This window comes from Phaenicophaeus curvirostris, chromosome 4 (genome assembly GCF_032191515.1).
Source record: "Phaenicophaeus curvirostris isolate KB17595 chromosome 4, BPBGC_Pcur_1.0, whole genome shotgun sequence".
Taxonomy (NCBI): Eukaryota; Metazoa; Chordata; class Aves; order Cuculiformes; family Cuculidae; genus Phaenicophaeus; species Phaenicophaeus curvirostris.
Window position 1 is genome coordinate 42,832,940 of NC_091395.1, and position 13,416 is coordinate 42,846,355.

Sequence of the window (13,416 nt, forward strand, 5' to 3'; positions counted from 1 at the left end):
AGACAGTTTTGGAAAAATTTATTGATAAGTGCTGTAGTGACCCTCAACATTTAGTTATATCAGTGGTTATACCATACTGCTATGTCCTGGGTTTAATTTTGTGTTACTTTGAATTGGGTCTTTTCCAACCTAGTGATTCTATGATTCTATGATTTACTGTATGTGTATATCTTGTGCCTGTACTGTATATAACAAATAGTGTTAAGTGGATATCGCATGACTTAATGCAGATAAATAGCCACAAAAAGATCTTGCCCATCTCAGCAGTACCACTATAAACACTTAAGTTACGTTTAAGACCTGTAAGATGGTGAATTAACTCATTTTTTTTGGTAAGCGCCCTAATGACTGATGCTTACATTCTTACTGCTTGCTGTTTATCTCTGTTCCTCTCCACATACAGATAAGCATGCATATACATACATATAGGTGCAATGATATGCACAATGTTTGCATATGTTCATACATGTACGAACATATATTCTTAAATCTTACTTGGCAATTGTACCTTTTCTATGGATGTGTAGAGTTTGATCAGAGGCTAAGAAAACAGTTGTCATTGAAGATGACTCAAATCTCTTGTTCTTCAATCTATCCTTCAAGCTTCTGTACAGTGGAGTGTTATAGCACTTAGCTATAGCCACGGTATTGATTTTTGAGTTCCATTTGGGATGCTGTGAGGAAGTTACAGTAAAGTTTTGCTTAGATTGACTCTTTTGTTTATACTTAAATCACTGTAATTAATTGTTATACTGGTAAAACAAGGGTCAAACTAGGGCTGCATTAAGATCACTGTTTTCATAAAAATCAACACCTATTACTGAGTCTGTTAGACTGTTAGACAGTAAAACTTCTTAAAGTCCTGATAACACTATAGAGGTTGTGTTGTTTTCTTGCCTCTGAGGCAGCTCTGTTTGGATTTCAGTGTAACCATCACTATTCAGTCAATCAGTAATCATTAAAAACTTTCTCTATTCTCCTTGCTTTTATATGCAAAAAGTATAATCATTTTGTGGAGGAAGCTGAGGTAATCAGGTTCCTTTCCATGGAAATAAGATCCTCACTTGACAGTAGCATCCTTAGAAATGTGAACTGAGGTGTTTAACTCTGGTAAACTAGTAGTACCTAAGGACACACAGCATAGCAGAACTGTAGGTGCTTGCTGTCTCTGAACTGTCAAAGGAATAAGGCATGGTTCTTATGAATAGCTGTCTTGTCTCTGAATATCTAAATTCTACCTGAAAAACACTCATTTTCCCAAATAGTTGTCTCAATCTCTTGTCTATTCAGTTAATGAGACCATAATCTCATTTATTTCCCTAAGATCTGCAATGCACTATCATAGAATCATAGAATAGAATCACCAGGTTGGAAAGGACTCATCAGACCGTCGAGTCCAACCGTTCCTATCAAACACTAAACCATGCCCCTCAGCACCTCGTCCACCTGTGCCTTAAACACCTCCAGGGAAGGTGAATCAACCACCTCCCTGGGCAGCCTGTTCCAGTGCCCAATGACCCTTTCTGTGAAGAATTTTTTCCTAGTGTTCAGCCTAAACCTCCCCTGGCGGAGCTTGAGGCCATTCCCTCTTGTCCTGTCCCGTCACTTGGGAGAAGAGGCCAGCTCCCTCCTCTCTACAACCTCCTTTCAGGTAGTTGTAGAGAGCAATGAGGTCTCCCCTCAGCCTCCTCTTCTCCAGGCTAAACAACCCCAGCTCTCTCAGCCATTCCTCATAAGGCCTGTTCTCCAGCCTATGTTATTACTTCCTCTGTTGTGGGTTCGGATGCTATTGTTTGTGATGAACCTTAGCATCAGTTAGATCTCCGGGTTTTGAAGAGTCTCTTAAAATGTAAGGAAAAGAAACAGGAGTAATGCTCTAAAACTATGTTCCCTTTTGAAATACTTGGCTCTTTACATTAGAAATCTAGTATCACTGTTTATTTATTTTTATAAATCTTTTTAAAACATCTCATCCTTTGAGAGTGGCCATCAGTATCTTTTTTTTCCCCTGGTTGGAGATGGTGTCAGTAAAAGCATGCTATATTTACAGCTAGTGACAAGTTCTTGACTGACTGTAGCTAGCAAGGGGTGCTTATGAATGCAACAGTCAAACGCTTTTCCTGAGAGACAATGCTTTTCCTTTACAAGGTGCAGCTTCTGCTGTCTTAGTGATCAATTTGATAACTTGTTTCAAACTCGCTGTTTCGAGCAGGTACATTAGACAACATCACACTAGCCCCTCCAAGAAAGCTTGTTATGTATGAATATCTTTGACCTTATGTGAGATACTATGGATGTGGTTCAGGTAGCATTTTTTTCATGTTGTGAGTGGCAAAATTCTAGTTGAACTTAGAACTCCTGCCGGTTTTGGAGCATAGGTACTGTAGTGCTACTGAGAAAAAGGTAGAGGTGAAGACGAATGGGAATAAATCCCACTGCTTATGGCCACTAGGTGTTTAAAGCATGTAGATTTATTGGATTTTTTTCAAATAAATGGAGTTTTCTCATTTTTTACAAGAATATTTTCATTTAGGAAAATTCACTGGGTTTTTTTTTCCTCCTTTTAACTGGCATCTTTTTTGACTAGTGTTTGCCCTTAAAATAATTGAAGCTAATAGTTCAAAAAATAAAATCGACAGAGTGCATAGAAAAAATCCATGCTTATTCACGAGTATATTACCAAATTAACACTTGTTCACCATAATCCTCCATAACAATTACCTCATATCTGATCACCTACTTCATCCAGTAGCTATCTCTGAGAATCTGTCTGCCTTCTTTAAGCTACTAAACAGCACACCCCTAATGATATCAGTGATTTGAGCCTGAGTGCTTATCTCAAAAGACACTTGTACATTTACGTGGGGCATTTTAAAAGATCTATTTAGTGATCCCAATACTTATACTGAGACTATATAAGAACCAGAATTATTGGCTGGTATAATATAAAGATAACAAGAACAGTGTTTCCTTGTGATATAAGTGATAATACACATTTGTCAAAATGTTTAAATAAGTAAGTGAAATTTGTTCAGCTGTACTCTTAATTCTAATCTACCAGTATGCACAGATATATGTATTTCTGTGGCAGTCCAGCTGTGTTGAGTTTGATAGACTTAAGACAGCAATTTGGGTAAATATGATCAGTGTGGAACAACAAGAACAGGATCTTGAATATCTAAATTTATGCAGAAACTTCATTGACAATGGTAAATATTTTTTCACTTCATTAGAATGAAGTATTTTTCTGTAGCTGTTAGTTAAATTCAAATGTGAATGTTATTGTAAATTGCATAAAATTTACTGAGCTGCTCCTAGCAGCTCAGGAGAAAGCCATCCCCATGTTCCAGAAAAAAGCCGGCAGAGGAGAAAGCCAGCTTGGTTGAATAGAGAGATCTTGAGGGATATCAAGAGGAAGAGAAATGTTTATGGGCTCTGGAAGAAGGGACAGGCCTCTTGGGTGGACTACAGGAGGGAAGTGATATTGTGTAGGGAAAAAATCAGGAGGGCTAAGGCTCAGCTAGAAATTGGATTGGCCAAGTCTGTGAAAGATAACAAAAAATCTTTCTACAAATATATAAATAATAAAAGGAGGACTAGGGAGACCATACAGTCCCTATTGGACACAGAAGGAACAACAGTGACAGGAGATGAGGAAAAGGCTGAGGTACTTAATGCCTTCTTTGCCTCAGTCTTTAGTTGTAAGGGGGGTCGTTCCATCTGTGTACAAACCCAGGAGCTAGAGGAGCATAATGAGGCTCCCGTGATCCAAGAGGAGGTGGTCAGAGCCTTGCTAGCCCGACTAGACACCCACAAGTCTATGGGGCCAGATGGGATTCACCCTAGGGTACTGAAGGAGCTGGCGGATGTGCTGGCCAAACCCCTTTCCATCATCTTCCAACAGTCCTGGAAGACTGGGGAAATTCCACAGGACTGGAGGTTGGCTGATGTCGTGCCCATCTACAAGAAGGGTCGCAGGGAGGATCCAGGAAACTACAGGCCTGTCAGTCTGACCTCAGTGCCAGGGAAAATCATGGAGCAGGTGATCTTGGGTGCTATCATGAAGCACATGCAAGAGAACCGGGTGATCAGGCCCAGTCAACATGGGTTCACAAAAGGCAGGTCTTGCCAGACTAACCTGATCCCCTTCTATGACAAAGTGACTCAGCTGCTGGATGAGGGAAAGGCTGTGGATGTGGTCTTCCTGGACTTCAGTAAAGCCTTTGACACAGTTTCTCACAGAGTTCTGCTTGAGAAGCTGTCAGCCTCTGGCCTGGACAAGCACACACTCTCCTGGGTGGAGAACTGGTTGGATGGCCGGGCCCAGAGAGTGGTGGGAAATGGTGTGAAATCCAGCTGGAGGCCAGTGACAAGTGGGGTTCCCCAGGGCTCAGTGCTGGGTCCAGCCCTGTTCAATGTCTTCATCAATGACCTGGATGAAGGCATCGAGTGCACCCTTAGCAAGTTTGCGGACGACACTAAGCTGGGTGGAAGTGTCGATCTGCTGGAGGGTAGAGAAGCTCTGCAAAGGGATCTGAACAGGCTGGACCGCTGGGCTGAGTCCAATGGCATGAGGTTTAACAAGGCCAAATGCCGGGTCCTGCACTTGGGGCACAACAACCCTATGCAGTGCTATAGACTAGGAGAAGTCTGGCTAGAAAGCTGCCTGGAGGAGAGGGACCTGGGTGTGTTGGTTGACAGCCGACTGAATATGAGCCAGCAGTGTGCCCAGGTGGCCAAGAAGGCCAATGGCATCTTGGCTTGTATCAGAAATGGTGTGACCAGCAGGTCCAAGGAGGTTATCCTCCCTCTGTACTCGGCACTGGTGAGACCGCTCCTCGAATCCTGTGTTCAGTTCTGGGCCCCTCACCACAAGAAGGATGTTGAGGCTCTGGAGTGAGTCCAGAGAAGAGCAACAAAGCTGGTGAAGGGGCTGGAGAACAGGCCTTGTGAGGAGCGGCTGAGAGAGCTGGGGTTGTTTAGCCTGGAGAAGAGGAGGCTGAGGGGTGACCTCATTGCTCTCTACAACTACCTGAAAGGACGTTGTAGAGAGGAGGGTGCTGGCCTCTTCTCCCTAGTGACAGGGGACAGGACAAGAGGGAATGGCCTCAAGCTCCGCCAGGGGAGATTTAGGCTGGACATTAGGAAAAAATTCTTTACAGAAAGGGTCATTGGGCACTGGCACAGGCTGCCCAGGGAGGTGGTTGATTCACCTTCCCTAGAGGTGTTTAAGGCATGGGTGGACGAGGTGCTAAGGGATATGGTTTAGTGTTTGATAGGAACGGTTGGACTCGATGATCTGGTGGGTCTCTTCCAACCTGGTTATTCTGTGATTCTGTGAAAACTTTCTTATTGTGGCATTGGAACTAAATCCCTTCAATAACTTGCATATGTTCAGTCCACATCAAATCATAACAGCTTGTAAAAATAATCACTTGACTGCAAATACTGGTTAATATCTGCATTAATTTTTAACATACTTTAATATAATTGCATTGGTTTAAACATAAACCAACGCATTACATTTCCAAGATTTGACTTTTAAAAATAAGGAAAATTATAGAGCTTTTGACAGTTGAGGCATAATGATGGACGCTATCAATGTGCCCAGGATTTTCATGTGAAAATAATTTGAAAGATGTGCAGATGAGGGTAGTGAAAGTGTTCAGTATTATTTGGTATTATTAAAAGAGTGAGGTGTGATGAATTTCTAAGTAAGAGAGAAGTGCATTCTGCCTTTTCTAATTGATGGCCTGAAACCCAATCAGAAAACAAGGCTAATAACCATGTGAGTCTTAGGTTTCCTACAAGTTGATTTCTCATGACAAGTTAAAAACATGAGTGAACATGGCAGACCTTGACAGTATCAAGAACAAAGACTATGAAGTGTGATTGTTGTGAACAGTTTCACATACTTCTGTAGCAATTTTGAAACAGCAGGCATCAAGGAATGTTCAGTATAATTAATGTATCAACCTGAAGGATCCTTCATATGTATCTGTGCTTCTTATTATCCAAAATAGAGCATCCTCACTATATTTTCTCTGATTACTCTAAGTGATTAATTTCCTACAGATTCACAGAGTGGCTCCACTGAATTAATTAGTTTATCTATACATATGTGTGTTGTCTCTACAAAAACAATGCTTTTGGTCAAAAATTACAAGATCCCTGAAGTCTTTGCCTAATATGAAATGAGCACCTGATACATTTTTATTCATCTGAAAAAAAACAATGGAACAAGAAAATGCCTAGTACAATCTGAAGTTCCCAGTATCTGGGCTTTGGTGAAAGTACAGGCAGCATAAATTCTAGGGCTGAGAATCAACAACTGAGAGTGATTTATCACTAACACCAAAATTCAAGTTGTCATCATTAACCTTGACCCAGTAAACATGATCACTCCACTTTCTGCCCTGTTGTATCCTGTCCTATTTCTTTTTCTGAGGTATGCAAAATTTAATGACAGTAAAGAATATTTTCCTTTGGTTACAGTAGTGGGTGTCTTTTTCTTTCCAGCACATAATAAGCATAGGCAGTTAAGGGGAAATATGGGAAAAGACAGAGGAAAGCATTCTGTACAGGAGGAACAGCTACCACTCACCATGCAGTTGGTGTTTGGCAGAATAATGCTTATCTCCTTCAGATTGTCACGTTTACCTATACAGCCTCCAGACCTTCATCTATACACTTTGGTCCTATAGCATATTGTGGTTTGTGGCTCTGGAATCCTAGGTCTTAAGTCTCTGTCCTCTTTGGGAAAGGTGTGAGTACTATTCTGGAAAAATATAATTATACTTATAGTAGTCAAACTGGCAAAATGGAATTTTTTCTCCCAGTTATTTCCTAATTTCTATGCTGTTTCCATGTATCAAGCTAAACCATTGTTATAGTTATCAAGATGCATTGTGAAAGCTTCCTGTTATTATTTCAATTTGTAAAAATACATGATAATAATAATCATCATCTCCACCAATACTCTCTCTGCCCAATTAATGAATGTTCATTGGGTTTTTTTTCAGATCCCAGAATAGTCTACTATGCTCCTAACCTCTAGTTAAAATCATAAAACATAATTCAATTTTAATTTATAAAAGGAGGCACTGGAGGCAAGCATAGGAAGCATATGCACTGCAAGGAATATTCTTTTTCAGCTTTTATCTTGCAAGATGCTTACTCAGGCATACCGCAAATAATAAATTCCCATTGTAGCCAGTGAGATTTCAACCCACTGAACATCTCTCAGTAGGTAGCAGGACCTAAGATCAATTAAAAAGAGAAAAAAATCTGAAAATAATTATCAACAATACCTAATGAAAGGCTACTACAAAATTCTGGTAAGGTAACTTCGAATACACAGTGATGTGGCAAAAATTAATACATTCAGCAGTTTTTGAACAGCAGTAATTGATTTTACAGAGGAGACAGAAAGAAGATGGAAGATACTGTCTATGCCGAATACTTCAAAAGAATAATTATAAATTTATGTTAAGAAGAAGACTTTTGTGGTTAGGAGCCATATTAATTACATATATTTATTTCTGTTTCCTAACATAATGGATTTATGCTGATGTTTGTATAGGAGCGATGTCATTTAACTTTTGGACAAGATTTTACACTGGTGAAAACTTTCATTCATCTAAGTCTTTTTGTTGGTTCACAGCTAAAATGCGTATGATTAGTTTTTGAAAGATTTCAAAGAAACATTTTAAAATATAAGATTTCCCATATTGTTTTCATATCTCTGCACTAGAATGTGGTTATGAACAAAAGTAAATGCTACAGACTGAGGGGTCATAATCTTATTACATCTTCTCTCCTAGCTTGGAGAGTATGTATTGATTGTTTCCCTATTAGCAATTCTAACTCCAAGACCATTAAAGGATTAATTTGTATTCTTAGAAGTTCATATTCCATTATATCCAAGCAACAAGACAGGCCCTCTAGACAGACTAACTAAGGGAGATAAAGCAGATTTCAGTCAATAAACTCCAAAATTTTAAATTATCGTAGGATTTTACCCTTCAAGAATCACTCAAACATTCTCAATATAGTTGATTTAGAAGTATACATGTTTCTTAGATTGCTACTATACCATGGTCCCCAGGCAAAAATTTTATGGAAGAAAAAATTTTCGTAGGAAGTGGGCAATTAGCTAAAGAAAAAGGAACCCATTTCTTATTATTTGGCCAGAGTCATAGAAATTATTGCAATCTCTCATATCTATTTTTCATGTAAGGCTCCAAGTTATTTGCTAAGCATGAAGAGAAGAATTAAAAAGGGAAGAAACTTAAATCCACTGGGTACCATGTCAAAGAGAAAGCTTCTGCTTCCTGAAAAAACCAGTACCTTCAGAGAAAAAAAATTACACCGAAATCCAACCTGTCTGCTAAAGAGAGGACCATGGCTAAAAAGTAATATTTACACTGAACATCTGAGACTGATCTTATTTAAGGAAGTGATGGACCTCAGTTAAATATTTAGGGAAAGATAAATTTACTGTCATGTGTTACATATATGTGTCTTTGTGAGTGCAAATGCACATACATATCTATACATATCAATAAAAGACAATGCTACAAGCAGTTAAAATCATTAGAACTCTTTTGCTCAATAATGAATTGTTGGTACAATTGGCTCTTAAAGCTCTCATTTTAAGAAAAAATTAGTCTTCACCTAGCCAAAATGCCTTTAGCTCTAATACTGCAAGCTGCAATAATACGGGTAATCTCTTATCCCTGCAAAGAAATGCATCTGGATCCATTTTCTAAACACTATTGTATTTCATAGTACCCGGAAACACAAAATATAAGTAACATAATAAGCCCTTTTCTATTATGGTGTCAGTTTGTGTTTAGTTCAAAGCAGTTTAATTTGTGTAGATGCATATTAATTATGGAAACAAGTGCATGTGCCTTTTTATCAATTATCCTAAAAATAGTTATTTTGTGTAATGAGAATAAATAAGGTATACCTCAGGTTATCATTTGAATAATTTAACCTGCTCAGAATTAGAAGTTTTTAAAGCAGAAGTCAACTTAATAACAGTTTTGGATACACCAGAGTACGTTCACACCAACAATAGGATACTGCACCTGAACACCTTTATTTTGGGAAAATTTAACAGAGAAAAGGGCTATGTACAGTAAATCACTTCTTGATGAACTAGAAGAGATATATTTACCCACCTTTGTGAGGTTTTCTGTTAAAAATAGTACCCTAAATGGTTTTCTTCCTGAAGAACCATTTTATAATAAAGAAGTCTCACATTAAAAATTTTCAAATGTCTCTTTCAAAATAGAGATAAATTATATAATATTTTGTTGTCTTAAGCTTCAGATACTTGGTTTCAATTTAAATATAAGTTATTAATCATACCAAATGTATCACAGAATTTGTTGGAGTCATTGGAAATAATATCAAAAAATGTTACGGGACAAACCCAAGAGATATTCTGTAAATGAAACTAAATACTTCTATTCCACTCACTATATATTTTCATGCAGGATTGAGTTCGGAGAAGCATTTACTAATTTATTATTGGAAAAGCCCTTACTGGTTTAGTCAAGCAAGAAAATTACCCCCAAAGCAACAAGATTTATAATGCTTAGAAAACAAAAAGAAAAAAATGCAACAAAAGAAAAGGGCAATTCAAAACCTAATGAGACATTTTAGGCCTCATTTACATCTCTAACCTGATGCATTTCTTCAAAACGTTTTTTCTAACTAATTTGCATACTAAAAGCTTATTCTTCCCTAACCAAAATGATGATGAGATTTCCCCAACTATACTGCTTAGCATTACTTTAAAAGCTATTTATAGTCACTTTTATAAGATGACTAGTGTATCATTCTTAAATTCACACCTCAATTAGAGCTGATAGTGCAAACAAATACTTTTTTCTTGAAATATGATGCTTGTAAATTTAAAACAGAGGTTTTATGGATCATTACTACAAAACATTGTAATTTTATCACTAAATAGACTTTTTTTGCTAGCCAAGTCTATTTTTTTAATTAACTGTGAATTTAAAAATCCAAGTATCTTTTGATTGGGTAAGCCTCATGTGGTTGGTAGTGCATGTATGGATTTCCAAAAAGCTTTCAACAAAACCCCTTGTCAAAAGCTTTTAAGGAAATTAAGCAGCCTGGACATATGGAAGGCGCTTGCATGGAGAACTAATTGGTGAGAAGAAACATGCCAGGCATATGCTTCCTGTAATCATTAAAGCAAGTTGAAAATCTAAGGCTCCCTTCACCAGAAGATAACCATCCTATGGCCTGTGTATGTCCTTGCAACTATATGGTTAAAGGATGGGTCTAGTTCTGTTTATATTTTCATTTTGCAATTGCAGTTTGACTTTGGATTGAAACTTGAAAAAGAAAGGCATCCCCTGTGAAAACAGTTATGTGGTATTTTCAGAAGTGGAATAAATACTACTGTTAAAATAACAGGAGGCAAATGAATATCAGTTTATTTCCTTAAATGCATATATATTTTTAATGTGATTAAAAGTTTATAATATTTCTTATTAGGCATTTGAGTCTGAAGTGAGTAAAGGAGATACTTAACACAAGCTTGGCTTGTTTAGCCTCAAGGAAAGAAGGCTCCAGGAAGACCTTATAGCCGCCTTCCACTACTTAAAGGGGGCCTAGAGGAAAGCTATGGAGGGACTCTTTATCAGGGAATGCAGTGATCTGGAGTTGGGGGGGGATAATGATTTTTAGCTGAAAGAGGGTAGATTTAGATTAGATATCAGGAAGAAATTCTTTTACTGAGAGGAACAGGTTGCCCAGAGAAGTCGTGTAAGCCCCATCCTTTGAATTGTTCAAGGCCAGGTTGGATGTGGCTTTGAGCAACCTAATCTAGTGGAATGTGTCCCTCCTTCTGTCAGAGGGATTGGAACCAGATGACCTTTAACGTCCCTTCCCACCCAAAACATTTAATTGGTCTATGATTTTCTGCTGAAAGGTCAGTAGCTGAATGACGGAAAAGGACTAGGACCCAATTAGAGAGCAACTCTGAATTTCAGCATGACACAGCTGAAAAAAAAGCTAAAACAATTCTAAGGTCCCTCAGGAAGGTATTTTTTCAGTAAAGATAAGGAATTATCATTACATGTTTCAAATTTCTGATATTGCGTGCAGGTACAGAGACTCACGAATGTTGAAACAGATCCAGAAAAAAGAAATCTATTTTTAAATAAAGTTTTTAAAAGCTCGGTTTGTTTAAACTATGTAAATGAAGACGCAAAGGGGATAGAGTATTTCTTCACTGACATATGTTGGGGGCAAGTAAGTACCAAGACAGGATAAAAATTAGTAAGACAAAATTGTCAAAACATCAACGAAGTAAAATTTGCAGTGAGTAGGTTTAGATCAGAAATTAGAAGGTTCCAACCCATCTAAGGAGTGAATCTCAGAAGTTCCTGTATTCTTAAAATAGAGCAATAGGTGCAAGAGAGACCAAATCTTTTTTAGATGGTGTCTGATGAGGATTTAGAAGGGATTAAGGAAGTAAGTAGGAAAATTCTCAAATATATAGATTTGCACCTGCATTATGAGGTTTTAGATTTCTAAAATATTAATACATACAAAGGAGATTGAAGAGAGACTGTATTTGCATTATTTACTTGCATTGTTTTGGCATGGGCAGGGCAAAAGATTGCCCAGGTTGGGTGAGGTTTTGAGCAGCCTGATCTGGTTGAAGATGTCCCTGCCCATGGCAGGGGGATTGGAACTGGATGAGGTCCCTTTGAGGTCCCTTCCAACTTAAACAGTTCTATGATTCTATGAAGTGTTACAGAACTGTGAAAGCTATAAAATGAGAGCATGGTATGGACCTAAAATTCCTGTCAAGACATAACTTTCACAGAGGAAGGTGCTTTTTAGGATAAATCTGTACCTAAAAACTGTTAAATTTTTCATGCACAGCCCTGAAGCGAGAAATCCATCACCTGAAATTATCTTATGCTTTGTGTGTTTTCACACTTTTGTTAACAGTGAACTGTTAATTGATATGCATGGGATACACTGCATAAAGCAAAATTTTGGACAAAATGCTGCCACTTTATGGACTAAAAACCCACAAAACTTCCTCTAATAATTAATAATAAGTAACTTTTGCTTTTATGTTAGTATTTACATCATGCTTTCAATACATTAAAATTGTTGACCTTGTTGACTGGTTTTAGACAAAGAAAGCAGAAGAATGGTAATGTGAAGGAGTATTTCTGAAAGGTCCCTGAATATAGACGTTTGAGCAGAGGCAGAGATCCAAAGTAACGTCCCAGTTATATAGATAGAGTAAACTGAGTTTAACTATATTATTGAAATTCCTTAGATATGGGACAGAATGAAAGTCATTGAAAATGTTGCTTTTTAGGAATGTGCTCCTTATGGAAGCATCTGTTTCCTAAACAAATGAGATTATACTAGAATTTTTTAGATGTTTGCAGCATAGTACTGCAATGTCAGGATCTCAAAAACCTTTACAAACTTAACTAAGCCCTCTGATATATGTAACTGTTGTGCTAGGTGTTAGCGGTATAAATAGTTGAGTAGGCAATTTTGTCTAACCCTTTCCTGAGGCATATGTCTTGACCTATAGCTTGCTAAAGCATTAGACCTAAGGCCAGAAAAAGGGACCCAAAATGTTCCTTAGAAAAAATTAAGCTCCTGTGTCCAATATGCATTTCTGAAAATCCTTTTTTGGTTACTACCTGACTCTGGAGGCACCTTAACTTCAAATATACTGGTCTTTGACCTAAAGTTTAAAGTAACTAAAACTCACGTTCCTTTGCTCAAAAAAAGTACCTTGGTCAGAGAAACTGAGTAACTGTATTTGGCTCATGCCTATGCATTTTAAGGGAGCCTGTGGTTTTGTTCAAGTCCAAGAAGGCAATGAGTACAGCAAAGCTTTTAGGGTTACATCTGCCTTCTTAAAGAATGCCATAGATGCTAGATTCTATTTCTGGATTGAGGTAGGCAGTTAAAAACTCTTCATCTCCTCCTAAAATTATGCACTGTGCAGAAAAGAATTCAAGGTTCCTTGGGCCATCAAAATGGCAAATTACAAGTTTAAATTTGTAGCTTGATAACAAAAACAGTGTAAGAACAAAAAGGCTTGGCTTTCAGCACGTTTTTTCTGTGAAGTGACTACATAAAAGTATTAAACGTGAGCACCTTTATATTCCCTGTTTCCTTCTTCTCCCCACAGCAATTCCCCTGAATAAACAGACACTTTTTTTCCCTCTAGAATGTACATTAAAAAGAAGGGGAGTGCATCCTCCTGAAATAGCACTGCAGGGAAAAAAACCACTGTCTGTCCTCTTTCTCTTCTCTCTTTTTTTCTTTTTTTTTAAAAAAAAGCTTCGACTTTTAAAGCTGTTCTCAGCATTGAGATCTGAAATTGAA